The sequence below is a fragment of the Oncorhynchus gorbuscha genome, linkage group LG12 (assembly GCF_021184085.1).
Source record: "Oncorhynchus gorbuscha isolate QuinsamMale2020 ecotype Even-year linkage group LG12, OgorEven_v1.0, whole genome shotgun sequence".
Taxonomy (NCBI): domain Eukaryota; kingdom Metazoa; phylum Chordata; class Actinopteri; order Salmoniformes; family Salmonidae; genus Oncorhynchus; species Oncorhynchus gorbuscha.
Window position 1 is genome coordinate 82,245,712 of NC_060184.1, and position 14,483 is coordinate 82,260,194.

A 14,483-nucleotide genomic window follows, 5' to 3' on the forward strand; every position below is an offset into this window, starting at 1 on the left:
GTGGAAAACAGGTAAACCTAGAGTAACTCCTCTCATTAGCCAGGTGTGGTAGAAAACAGGTAAATCCTACAGTAACCCTCCTCATTAGTCAGGTGGTGGAAAACAGGTAAACCTACAGTAACCCTCCTCATTAGTCAGTGTGGTGGAAAACAGGTAAATCCTGCTGGTGTAACCTCTCATTAGTCAGGTGTGGTGGAAAACAGGTAAACTCACAGTAACCTCCTCATAGTCAGGTGTGGTGGAAAACAGGTAAACCTACAGTAACCTCTCATTAGCCAGGTGTGGTAGAAAACAGGTAAACTCACAGAAGCTTCTCTTCTAGAATTTCCTGCCACCTCTCCTTCTTCTTCTTCTTCTTTTCTAGTGTATCATGGCAGTCCTCAAACAATGTTAGAGGTGAATGTTGCTACCTACTGGATGTGTGACAACTAACTTTAATGCAGAAATAATATTGGAAGGTGGAAAGGTATACAAAACTAAAACTTTTCTCCTTCAATCGGACTCAACTGTAAATGACAGGTCCCTACACAGGTTCAGGAGCATGAGAAGGGGGAACCTCTCCATTCAGAATTCCCTGTAACATTTTTTCCTGAATATCCGACAATTTTTTGCCGCCTTCACAAGAATTTCTCATTTTTTTTCATTTTGTATGATTTTTCCAGTGCAGTTCATCAGTTGAAATAAATACAACAAGCTGTGGAGCATCTCTTCATCTCATCTCCACTGCAGGCTGTGGAACATTCTCTCATCTCATCTCCACTGCAGGCTGTGGAACATCTTCTTCATCCCACTGCAGGCTGTGGAGCATCTTCTCATCTCCACTGCAGGCTGTGGAGCATCTTCTCATCTCCACTGCAGGCTGTGGAACATCTCTCCCATCTCATCTCCACTGCAGTCTGTGGAACATCACTCTCATCTCATCTCCACTGCAGGCTGTGGAACATCTCTCTCATCTCTACTGCAGGCTGTGGAGCATCTCTCTCATCTCCACTGCAGGCTGTGGAACATCTATCTCATCTCATCTCCACTGCAGGCTGTGGAACATCACTCTCATCTCATCTCCACTGCAGGCTGTGGAGCATCTCTCATCTCATCTCCACTGCAGGCTGTGGAACATCTCTCTCATCTCATCTCCACTGCAGGCTGTGGAACATCTCTCTCATCTCATCTCCACTGCAGGCTGTGGAACATCTCTCTCATCTCTACTGCAGGCTGTGGAGCATCTCTCTCATCTCCACTGCAGGCTGTGGAACATCTCTCATCTCATCTCCACTGCAGGCTGTGGAACATCTCTCTCATCTCATCTCCACTGCAGGCTGTGGAACATCTCTCTCATCTCATCTCCACTGCAGGCTGTGGAGCATCTCTCTCATCTCTACTGCAGGCTGTGGAACATCTCTCTCATCTCATCTCCACTGCAGGCTGTGTGGCATCTGACTGTAAGTCGCTTTGGATAAAAGCGTCTGCTAAATGGCATATATTATTATTATTATTATTATCTCCACTGCAGGCTGTGGAGCATCTCTCTCATCTCCACTGCAGGCTGTGGAGCATCTCTCTCATCTCCACTGCAGGCTGTGGAACATCTCTCATCTCATCTCCACTGCAGGCTGTGGAACATCTCTCTCATCTCTACTGCAGGCTGTGGAGCATCTCTCTCATCTCCACTGCAGGCTGTGGAACATCTCTCTCATCTCCACTGCAGGCTGTGGAACATCTCTCTCATCTCATCTCCACTGCAGGCTGTGGAACATCTCTCTCATCTCATCTCCACTGCAGGCTGTGGAGCATCTCTCTCATCTCCACTGCAGGCTGTGTGGTATCTCTCTCATCTCCAATGCAGGCTGTGTGGCATCTCTCTCATCTCCACTGCAGGCTGTGGACCATCTCTCTCATCTCCACTGCAGGCTGTGGAGCATCTCTCTCATCTCTACTGAAGGCTGTGGAACATCTCTCTCATCTCCACTGCAGGCTGTAGAGCATCTCTCTCATCTCCACTGCAGGCAGTGGAACATCTCTCTGATCTCCACTGCAGTCTGTGGAACATCTCTCTCATCTCCACTGCAGGCTGTGGAACATCTCTCTCATCTCCACTGCAGGCTGTGGAGCATCTCTCTCATCTCCACTGCAGGCTGTGGAACATCTCTCTCATCTCCACTGCAGGCTGTGGAACATCTCGCTCATCTCCACTGCAGGCTGTGGAACATCTCTCTCATCTCCACTGCAGGCTGTGGAGCATCTCTCTCATCTCCACTGCAGGCTGTGGAGCATCTCTCTCATCTCCACTGCAGGCTGTGGAGCATCTCTCTCATCTCCACTGCAGGCTGTGTAACATCTCTCTCATCTCATCTCCACTGCAGGCTGTGGAACATCTCTCTCATCTCATCTCCACTGCAGGCTGTGGAACATCTCTCTCATCTCACCTCCACTGCAGGCTGTGGAACATCTCTCTCATCTCATCTCAACTGCAGGCTGTGGAACATCTCTCTCATCTCCACTGCAGGCTGTGGAGCATCTCTCTCATCTCTACTGCAGGCTGTGGAACATCTCTCTCATCTCTACTGCAGGCTGTGGAACATCTCTCTCATCTCATCTCCACTGAAGGCTGTGGAACATCTCTCTCATCTCATCTCCACTGCAGGCTGTGGAGCATCTCTCTCATCTCATCTCCACTGCAGGCTGTGGAACATCTCTCTCATCTCATCTCCACTGCAGGCTGTGTGGCATCTCTCTCATCTCCACTGCAGGCTGTGGACCATCTCTCTCATCTCCACTGCAGGCTGTGGAGCATCTCTCTCATCTCTACTGCAGGCTGTGGAACATCTCTCTCATCTCCACTGCAGGCTGTGGAGCATCTCTCTCATCTCTACTGCAGGCTGTGGAACATCTCTCTCATCTCCACTGCAGGCTGTGGAACATCTCTCTCATCTCCACTGCAGGCTGTGGAACATCTCTCTCATCTCCACTGCAGGCTGTGGAGCATCTCTCTCATCTCCACTGCAGGCTGTGGAACATCTCTCTCATCTCCACTGCAGGCTGTGGAGCATCTCTCATCTCCACTGCAGGCTGTGGAACATCTTCTCTCATCTCCACTACAGGCTGTGGAACATCTGCTCATCTCCACTGCAGGCTGTGGAACATCTCTCATCTCCACTGCAGGCTGTGGAGCATCTCTCTCATCTCCACTGCAGGCTGTGGAACATCTCTCTCATCTCATCTCCACTGCAGGCTGTGGAGCATCTCTCTCATCTCATCTCCACTGCAGGCTGTGTGGCATCTCTCTCATCTCCACTGCAGGCTGTGGAGCATCTCTCTCATCTCCACTGCAGGCTGTGGAGCATCTCTCATCTCCACTGCAGGCTGTGGAACATCTCTCTCATCTCATCTCCACTGCAGGCTGTGGAACATCTCTCTCATCTCATCTCCACTGCAGGCTGTGGAACATCTCTCTCATCTCACCTCCACTGCAGGCTGTGGAACATCTCTCTCATCTCATCTCAACTGCAGGCTGTGAACATCTCTCTCATCTCATCTCCACTGCAGGCTGTGGAGCATCTCTCTCATCTCTACTGCAGGCTGTGGAACATCTCTCTCATCTCTACTGCAGGCTGTGGAACATCTCTCTCATCTCATCTCCACTGAAGGCTGTGGAACATCTCTCTCATCTCATCTCCACTGCAGGCTGTGGAGCATCTCTCTCATCTCATCTCCACTGCAGGCTGTGGAACATCTCTCATCTCATCTCCACTGCAGGCTGTGGAGCATCTCTCTCATCTCTACTGCAGGCTGCGGAACATCTCTCTCATCTCATCTCCACTGCAGGCTGTGTGGCATCTCTCTCATCTCCACTGCAGGCTGTGGAGCATCTCTCTCATCTCCACTGCAGGCTGTGGAGCATCTCTCTCATCTCCACTGCAGGCTGTGGAACATCTCTCTCATCTCCACTGCAGGCTGTGGAACATCTCTCTCATCTCTACTGCAGGCTGTGGAGCATCTCTCTCATCTCCACTGCAGGCTGTGGAACATCTCTCTCATCTCCACTGCAGGCTGTGGAACATCTCTCTCATCTCATCTCCACTGCAGGCTGTGGAACATCTCTCTCATCTCATCTCCACTGCAGGCTGTGGAACATCTCTCTCATCTCATCTCCACTGCAGGCTGTGGAGCATCTCTCATCTCCACTGCAGGCTGTGGAACATCTCTCTCATCTCATCTCCACTGCAGGCTGTGTGGCATCTCTCTCATCTCCACTGCAGGCTGTGGACCATCTCTCTCATCTCCACTGCAGGCTGTGGAGCATCTCTCTCATCTCTACTGCAGGCTGTGGAACATCTCTCTCATCTCCACTGCAGGCTGTGGAGCATCTCTCTCATCTCCACTGCAGGCAGTGGAACATCTCTCATCTCCACTGCAGGCTGTGGAACATCTCTCTCATCTCCACTGCAGGCTGTGGAACATCTCTCTCATCTCCACTGCAGGCTGTGGAGCATCTCTCATCTCCACTGCAGGCTGTGGAACATCTCTCTCATCTCCACTGCAGGCTGTGGAGCATCTCTCATCTCCACTGCAGGCTGTGGAACATCTCTCTCATCTCCACTGCAGGCTGTGGAACATCTCGCTCATCTCCACTGCAGGCTGTGGAACATCTCTCTCATCTCCACTGCAGGCTGTGGAGCATCTCTCTCATCTCCACTGCAGGCTGTGGAACATCTCTCTCATCTCATCTCCACTGCAGGCTGTGGAACATCTCTCTCATCTCATCTCCACTGCAGGCTGTGGAGCATCTCTCTCATGTCATCTCCACTGCAGGCTGTGGAGCATCTCTCTCATCTAATGTCCACTGCAGGCTGTGGAGCATCTCTCTCATCTCATCTCCACTGCAGGCTGTGGAGCATCTCTCTCATCTCCACTGCAGGCTGTGGAGCATCTCTCTCATCTCATCTCCACTGCAGGCTGTGGAATATCTCTCATCTCCACTGCAGGCTGTGGAGCATCTCTCTCATCTCCACTGCAGGCTGTGGAGCATCTCTCTCATCTCCACTGCAGGCTGTGTGGTATCTCTCTCATCTCCACTGCAGGCTGTGGAACATCTCTCTCATCTCCACTGCAGGCTGTGGAACATCTCTCTCATCTCCACTGCAGGCTGTGGAACATCTCTCTCATCTCCACTGCAGGCTGTGGAGCATCTCTCATCTCCACTGCAGGCTGTGGAACATCTCTCTCATCTCCACTGCAGGCTGTGGAGCATCTCTCATCTCCACTGCAGGCTGTGGAACATCTTCTCATCTCCACTGCAGGCTGTGGAACATCTCGCTCATCTCCACTGCAGGCTGTGGAACATCTCTCATCTCCACTGCAGGCTGTGGAGCATCTCTCTCATCTCCACTGCAGGCTGTGGAACATCTCTCTCATCTCATCTCCACTGCAGGCTGTGGAACATCTCTCTCATCTCATCTCCACTGCAGGCTGTGGAGCATCTCTCTCATGTCATCTCCACTGCAGGCTGTGGAGCATCTCTCATCTAATGTCCACTGCAGGCTGTGGAGCATCTCTCTCATCTCATCTCCACTGCAGGCTGTGGAGCATCTCATCTCCACTGCAGGCTGTGGAGCATCTCTCATCTCATCTCCACTGCAGGCTGTGTGGCATCTCTCTCATCTCCACTGCAGGCTGTGGAGCATCTCTCATCTCCACTGCAGGCTGTGGAGCATCTCTCTCATCTCCACTGCAGGCTGTGGAACATCTCTCTCATCTCATCTCCACTGCAGGCTGTGGAACATCTCTCTCATCTCATGCAGCCTGTGGAACATCTCTCTCATCTCACCTCCACTGCAGGCTGTGGAACATCTCTCTCATCTCATCTCAACTGCAGGCTGTGGAACATCTCTCTCATCTCATCTCCACTGCAGGCTGTGGAGCATCTCTCTCATCTCTACTGCAGGCTGTGGAACATCTCTCTCATCTCTACTGCAGGCTGTGGAACATCTCTCTCATCTCATCTCCACTGAAGGCTGTGGAACATCTCTCTCATCTCATCTCCACTGCAGGCTGTGGAGCATCTCTCTCATCTCATCTCCACTGCAGGCTGTGGAACATCTCTCTCATCTCATCTCCACTGCAGGCTGTGTGGCATCTCTCTCATCTCCACTGCAGGCTGTGGACCACATCTCCACTGCAGGCTGTGGGAGCATCTCATCTCTACTGCAGGCTGTGGAACATCTCTCTCATCTCCACTGCAGGCTGTGGAGCATCTCTCTCATCTCTACTGCAGGCTGTGGAACATCTCTCTCATCTCCACTGCAGGCTGTGGAGCATCTCTCTCATCTCCACTGCAGGCTGTGGAACATCTCTCTCATCTCCACTGCAGGCTGTGTGGTATCTCTCTCATCTCCACTGCAGGCTGTGTGGTATCTCTCTCATCTCCACTGCAGGCTGTGGAGCATCTCTCTCATCTCCACTGCAGGCTGTGGAGCATCTCTCTCATCTCCACTGCAGGCTGTGGAACATCTCTCTCATCTCCACTGCAGGCTGTGGAGCATCTCTCTCATCTCCACTGCAGGCTGTGGAACATCTCTCTCATCTCATCTCCACTGCAGGCTGTGGAGCATCTCTCTCATCTCATCTCCACTGCAGGCTTTGTGGCATCTCTCTCATCTCCACTGCAGGCTGTGGAGCATCTCTCTCATCTCCACTGCAGGCTGTGGAGCATCTCTCTCATCTCCACTGCAGGCTGTGTAACATCTCTCTCATCTCATCTCCACTGCAGGCTGTGGAACATCTCTCTCATCTCATCTCCACTGCAGGCTGTGGAACATCTCTCTCATCTCACCTCCACTGCAGGCTGTGGAACATCTCTCTCATCTCATCTCAACTGCAGGCTGTGGAACATCTCTCATCTCATCTCCACTGCAGGCTGTGGAGCATCTCTCTCATCTCTACTGCAGGCTGTGGAACATCTCTCTCATCTCTACTGCAGGCTGTGGAACATCTCTCTCATCTCATCTCCACTGAAGGCTGTGGAACATCTCTCTCATCTCATCTCCACTGCAGGCTGTGGAGCATCTCTCTCATCTCATCTCCACTGCAGGCTGTGGAACATCTCTCTCATCTCATCTCCACTGCAGGCTGTGTGGCATCTCTCTCATCTCCACTGCAGGCTGTGGAACATCTCTCTCATCTCATCTCCACTGCAGGCTGTGGAGCATCTCTCTCATCTCATCTCCACTGCAGGCTGTGTGGCATCTCTCTCATCTCCACTGCAGGCTGTGGAGCATCTCTCTCATCTCCACTGCAGGCTGTGGAGCATCTCTCTCATCTCCACTGCAGGCTGTGGAACATCTCTCTCATCTCATCTCCACTGCAGGCTGTGGAACATCTCTCTCATCTCACCTCCACTGCAGGCTGTGGAACATCTCTCTCATCTCATCTCAACTGCAGGCTGTGGAACATCTCTCTCATCTCATCTCCACTGCAGGCTGTGGAGCATCTCTCTCATCTCTACTGCAGGCTGTGGAACATCTCTCATCTCTACTGCAGGCTGTGGAACATCTCTCTCATCTCATCTCCATTGAAGGCTGTGGAACATCTCTCTCATCTCATCTCCACTGCAGGCTGTGGAACATCTCTCTCATCTCATCTCCACTGCAGGCTGTGGAACATCTCTCTCATCTCATCTCCACTGCAGGCTGTGGAGCATCTCTCATCTCTACTGCAGGCTGCGGAACATCTCTCTCATCTCATCTCCACTGCAGGCTGTGTGGCATCTCATCTCCACTGCAGGCTGTGGAACATCTCCACTGCAGGCTGTGGAGCATCTCTCTCATCTCCACTGCAGGCTGTGGAACATCTCTCTCATCTCCACTGCAGGCTGTGGAACATCTCTCTCATCTCCACTGCAGGCTGTGGAACATCTCTCTCATCTCATCTCCACTGCAGGCTGTGGAACATCTCTCTCATCTCATCTCCACTGCAGGCTGTGGAGCATCTCTCTCATCTCCACTGCAGGCTGTGGAACATCTCTCTCATCTCATCTCCACTGCAGGCTGTGTGGCATCTCTCTCATCTCCACTGCAGGCTGTGGAGCATCTCTCTCATCTCCACTGCAGGCTGTGGAGCATCTCTCTCATCTCTACTGCAGGCTGTGGAACATCTCTCTCATCTCCACTGCAGGCTGTGGAGCATCTCTCATCTCCACTGCAGGCAGTGGAACATCATCTCCACTGCAGGCTGTGGAACATCTCTCTCATCTCCACTGCAGGCTGTGGAACATCTCTCTCATCTCCACTGCAGGCTGTGGAGCATCTCTCATCTCCACTGCAGGCTGTGGAACATCTCTCTCATCTCCACTGCAGGCTGTGGAGCATCTCTCTCATCTCATCTCCACTGCAGGCTGTGTGGCATCTCTCTCATCTCCACTGCAGGCTGTGGAGCATCTCTCTCATCTCCACTGCAGGCTGTGGAGCATCTCTCTCATCTCCACTGCAGGCTGTGTAACATCTCTCTCATCTCATCTCCACTGCAGGCTGTGGAACATCTCTCTCATCTCATCTCCACTGCAGGCTGTGGAGCATCTCTCTCATCTCCACTGCAGGCTGTGGAACATCTCTCTCATCATCTCCACTGCAGGCTGTGTGAACATCTCTCTCATCTCCACTGCAGGCTGTGGACCATCTCTCTCATCTCCACTGCAGGCTGTGGAGCTACTGCAGGCTGTGGAACATCTCTCTCATCTCCACTGCAGGCTGTGGAGCATCTCTCTCATCTCCACTGCAGGCAGTGGAACATCTCTCTGATCTCCACTGCAGGCTGTGGAACATCTCTCTCATCTCCACTGCAGGCTGTGGAACATCTCTCTCATCTCCACTGCAGGCTGTGGAGCATCTCTCTCATCTCCACTGCAGGCTGTGGAACATCTCTCTCATCTCCACTGCAGGCTGTGGAGCATCTCTCTCATCTCCACTGCAGGCTGTGGAACATCTCTCTCATCTCCACTGCAGGCTGTGGAACATCTCGCTCATCTCCACTGCAGGCTGTGGAACATCTCTCTCATCTCCACTGCAGGCTGTGGAGCATCTCTCTCATCTCCACTGCAGGCTGTGGAACATCTCTCTCATCTCATCTCCACTGCAGGCTGTGGAACATCTCTCTCATCTCATCTCCACTGCAGGCTGTGGAGCATCTCTCTGCATGTCATCTCCACTGCAGGCTGTGGAGCATCTCTCATCTCATCTCCACTGCAGGCTGTGGAGCATCTCTCTCATCTCCACTGCAGGCTGTGGAGCATCTCTCTCATCTCATCTCCACTGCAGGCTGTGGAATATCTCTCTCATCTCCACTGCAGGCTGTGGAGCATCTCTCTCATCTCCACTGCAGGCTGTGGAGCATCTCTCATCTCCACTGCAGGCTGTGTGGTATCTCTCTCATCTCCACTGCAGGCTGTGTGGTATCTCTCTCATCTCCACTGCAGGCTGTGTGGTATCTCTCTCATCTCCACTGCAGGCTGTGTGGTATCTCTCATCTCCACTGCAGGCTGTGGAGCATCTCTCATCTCCACTGCAGGCTGTGGAGCATCTCTCTCATCTCCACTGCAGGCTGTGGAACATCTCTCTCATCTCCACTGCAGGCTGTGGAGCATCTCTCTCATCTCCACTGCAGGCTGTGGAACATCTCTGTCATCTCATCTCCACTGCAGGCTGTGGAGCATCTCTTATCTCCACTGCAGGAGACCTCCTGGCAGCCCTGATCCTGGCTACTACCTCTTTTACTTTATAAACATTTTTTTTACAAAATCAAATCACATTTTGTTTGTCACATACGCCGAGGACAGCTGGGGTAGACTTTACTGTGAAATGCTTATGAGCCCCAACGATGCAGAGTTAAAACATTTCAATACAAATCAAACTGTCTCTGCCTGGCCAGTTCCCCTCTCTACACTGGGATTCTCTGCCTCTAACCCTATGACAGGGGCTGAGTCACTGGCTTACTGGTGCTGTTCCATGCCGTCTCTAGGAGGGGTGCGTCACTTGAGTGGGTTGAGTCTTTGACGTGATCTTCCTGTCCTGGTTGGTGACCCCCTCGGGTTCGTGCCAAGGGTGAGATCTTTGTGGGCTCGGCCTTGTCTCAGGATGGTAAGTTGGTGGTTGAATATATCCCTCTAGTGGTGTGGGGGCTGTGCTCTGGCAAAGTGGGTGGGGTCATATCCTGCCTGGTTGGCCCTGTCCGGGGGTATCATTGGACGGGGCCACAGTGTCTCCCGACAACTCCTGTCTCAGCCTCCAGTATTTATGCTGCAGTAGTTTCATGTGTCAGGGGGCTAGGGGCAGTCTGTTATATCTGGAGTTATTCTCCTGTCTTATCCAGTGTCCAGTGTGAATTTAAGTATGCTCCCTCTAATTCCCCCCTGTTGCTCCAGTTTCAACTGTTATGGAAGTTGAATGGCTATGGAACCCTGACATGTTCACTGGACGTGCTACCTGTCCCAGACCTGCTGTTTTCAACTCTCTAGAGACAGCAGGAGCGGTAGAGATACTCTGAATGATCGGCTATGAAAAGCCAACTGACATTTACTCCCGAGGTGCTGACCTGTTGCACCCTCGACAACCACTGTGATTATTATTTTCGACCATGCTGGTCATCTATGAACATTTGAACATCTTGGCCATGTTCTGTTATAATCTCCACCCGGCACAGCCAGAAGAGGACTGGACACCCCTCATAGCCTGGTTCCTCTCTAGGTTTCTTCCTAGGTTCCTGCCTTTCTAAGGAGTGTTTCCTAGCCACGGTGCTTCTGCATTACTTGCTGTTTGGGGTTTTAGGCTGGGTTTCTGTACAGCACTTTGTGACATTGGCTGATGTAAAAAGGGCTTTAAAATATATTTGATTGATTGATTGATTGATTGATTGATTGATTGATTGATTGATTGATTGATTGATTGATTGATTGATTGATTGATTGATGAGTTACAGACAGTTGTTATGCCTCTTTTGTTATTTTTAATCGGATAACTTTATTCCATATTTTATAGGAAATGTTTTTTTACTCAGTGTACAAAGCATTAGGAACACCTTAATATTGAGTTGCACCCCGCGCTCCACAGGCATGCTGGCCCATGTTGTCTCCAATGCTTCCCACAGTCTAGTTGGCTGCATGCTGGCCCATGTTGTCTCCAATGCTTCCCACAGTCTAGTTGGCTGCATGCTGGCCCATGTTGTCTCCAATGCTTCCCACAGTTTAGTTGGCTGCATGCTGGCCCATGTTGTCTCCAATGCTTCCCACAGTTTAGTTGGCTGCATGCTGGCCCATGTTGTCTCCAATGCTTCCCACAGTCTAGTTGGCTGCATGCTGGCCCGTGTTGTCTCCAATGCTTCCCACAGTCTAGTTGGCTGCATAATCCTCCCCTTCATCTACATGTCTCCTCCCTTCATCTACACTGATTGAAGTGTATTTAACAGGTGACATCAATAAGGATCCTATATTTCTCCTGGATTCACCTGGTCTGTCTACATCATGACTATTTAGCTGGGCCTCCGTCTGTTTCAGTATCTTACACATTCTGGGTTGCAGACCGAGTAGTTTAATTGAATTGGGTTATGAACATTGAGAGCATAATTCTCGTAACACCAGTCTCCTCCCCTTCATCTACATGTCTCCTCCCCTTCATCTATGTCTCCTCCCCTTCATATACATGTCTCCTCCTCCTTCATCTACATGTCTCCTCCTTCATTCTACATGTCTCCTCCCCTTCATCTAAATGTCTCCTCCCCTTCATCTACATGTCTCCTCCCCCTTCATTCTACATGTCTCCTCCCCTTCATCTACATGTCTCCTCCCCTTCATCTAAATGTCTCCTCCCCTTCATCTACATGTCTCCTCCCCTTCATCTACATGTCTCCCCTCCCTTCATCTACATGTCTCCTCCCCTTCATCTACATGTCTCCTCCCTTCATCTACACTGATTGAAGTGTATTTAACAAGTGACATCAATAAGGATCCTATCTTTCCCTGGATTCACCTGGTCTGTCTGTGTCATGGAAAGAGCAGGCGTGTTACACTCAGTGATTATACAAAAACAATTGTTGTTGTTGTTGGTTATAGTTCTAGTTGTTTGGGATCAAAACAAAACACATTCACAGTTCATAAAAGGTTGAGATTAGAAGGAATTCAAAAGTTAAGAATCTTACATTTTCCAATTTATATCATTTAATATAATGTTGTTTTTTTTGTTTATTCGGGCTAAGATATAATTTTATAATCTCCATTTTGGCCTATCTATTATTTTTGTGCTTTATCTAAATATTTGCACTTGAATATAAATAAATATGTTATTCAAGGCTATTTTCTGTGTTTCATGCTTCAATCTGGATTCCTGAGGTCTCTACGCAGAGGTCACTACAGACACCCTGGTTCAATTCAGGCTGTACCAGTGTTGTCTGGGTTTGGCCGCGTAAGTCATCATTGTAAATAAGAATTTGTTCTTCACTTACTTGCCTAGTTTAATAAAATATTTAGCATGTCATTGTTTTCCAGACATTTCACATTGAGTAGTCTACTGGGGCGCAGGGGTAACCCTCTACATATTTATTAATAATCAGTTATCACAATTCCAACGTTCGCTCCCAAACGTTCGCTTAAGAATTCTAGACATATGCTAAATAAATTCAAATCGAAACATATTGACCAAAATAAAACCATTTTACAACGTGCACTCCTCAAATTTGATTGATCTGTATGACTCCTGATCAAGTAAAGGTTCAATAAAATAAGAAACAAAAGTTTAGCTTGTGTTAGCCCCTCCGAGGCGCTAGGGGGAGCTGTGTTCAACAGACGTCCCATCACCTGATGGTGGGGCACATTTTGAATCCATAAGAAAAATGTGTTTATTTCCTGTTATAGTAAACAGTTTGAAAAACGTGGCGATGGAGGCTGATCCAAGTAACAGAACATTGACAATTACAAGCACGACAGATGAAAATGTATGCTTTCCCGATGTGACAACTGTTTAAAAGATGGATGATCGACTTCAGCTTTGTTAGTTTGTGTCAATTCTTCAAGAGGGCAAATTTGAAGAATTCAACCAAACGATTTCGACGCTGGAAAGTAAGTTTTGCCGGTTGAGGTTAATTTAGTTTATATGGACTAATGTAACGGGTGTGTATCATTCTGTTTTAGCGATAATTGACGGTACCCCTCATTTAAACACCGAACAGAGACAGAAAAGGCAGATATGTGGCTTCCTCGCTCGGATAATGCACGGGAAACATTTAGGTAAGTTATTAACCCAGCTATATTTTAGTTTCGTTTTTGTTGCCTTTCGTTTGTTTTGCATTGCAGGTATCAATCAGTACTGATCTTTACGTTTAGATGTCTCGATAGCTTTATTAACTAGTATAATAATAATATGTCGTTGTTTGTTTATAGACGTGTCCTTCGACAGAGACGAGCGGTTGTCGCCTCTGATGTCGGCTGTCGGTGTCTGGGCGTCTCAGGAAGAGACTGTGGCTGATCTCACTCTGTTCCAGCACATCACCAATCTACTCTATGTTCAGGTCATGATTTAATGTGTCGGTTTCTGTGCTCTACTGTGTATACTGTCTGTCTACATGTAACAATTCATTATTATTATTATTATAGTCACACACTAACCAGACCCGGAGCCGCATCAAAAGTCTCGGAGCAGAAGGGATTTTTTATTTTTTAGTGGGGCAGTTTTGTCTTGTAAATTCCAATGAAAATGTTACATGAGGATGAAAAGGGCAGGGTTCCAGGAAAACTGTAGTATTTTAAATCTTCTCTGGAGCAGTGTGGATAAATGTAACATTTGGAGTACAGTGGCATATCCCATCCCAGCATTGAGGTACGTTTTCCGTCCCATATCTTGTACCAGTCCACGGTGTCTTAATCTAACTATATAATTGACTTCCGACCTGAATGCAGCTTAGTGTAAACCAGCGTAATGGTATCATCTGGCAACATGGACAAAATAAAACCTCATCCTTGATCGACACTCTTATTCTGAGAGGAATATAGCACATACAAGCTGTGAAACCGGGATTTCTAGGTATTGTCTTGAATTCTGTTTAGAGCACTGGTGAGCTGTGCTTAACTCACTGGTCTTTCCTCCCACTGTGTTGCTGTGTGTTTTGACTCACTGGTCTTCTCTTCCAGAGTGTTGCTGTGTGTTTTGACTCACTGGTCTTCTCTTCCAGAGTGTTTCTGTGTGTTTTGACTCACTGGTCTTCTCTTCCAGGAGTGTTGCTGTGTGTTTTGACTCACTGGTCTTCTCTTCCAGGAGTGTTGCTGTGTGTTTTGACTCACTGGTCTTCTCTTCCAGAGTGTTGCTGTGTGTTTTGACTCACTGGTCTTCTCTTCCAGAGTGTTGCTGTGTGTTTTGACTCACTGGTCTTCTCTTCCAGGAGTGTTGCTGTGTGTTTTGACTCACTGGTCTTCTCTTCCAGGAGTGTTGCTGTGTGTTTTGACTCACTGG

At 49.2% G+C, this 14,483-nt stretch overlaps 1 long non-coding RNA gene across 1 annotated transcript; it reads left to right on the forward strand.

The window, feature by feature from the left end:
• Window positions 1-13,021: 13,021 nt before the first annotated feature.
• LOC123991445 lies at window positions 13,022-13,617 on the forward strand. The gene is made up of 3 exons (XR_006830799.1): window positions 13,022-13,096; window positions 13,169-13,264; window positions 13,418-13,617. It is a non-coding gene; the product is annotated as an uncharacterized LOC123991445 (long non-coding RNA).
• The last annotated feature ends 866 nt before the right edge of the window (window positions 13,618-14,483 follow it).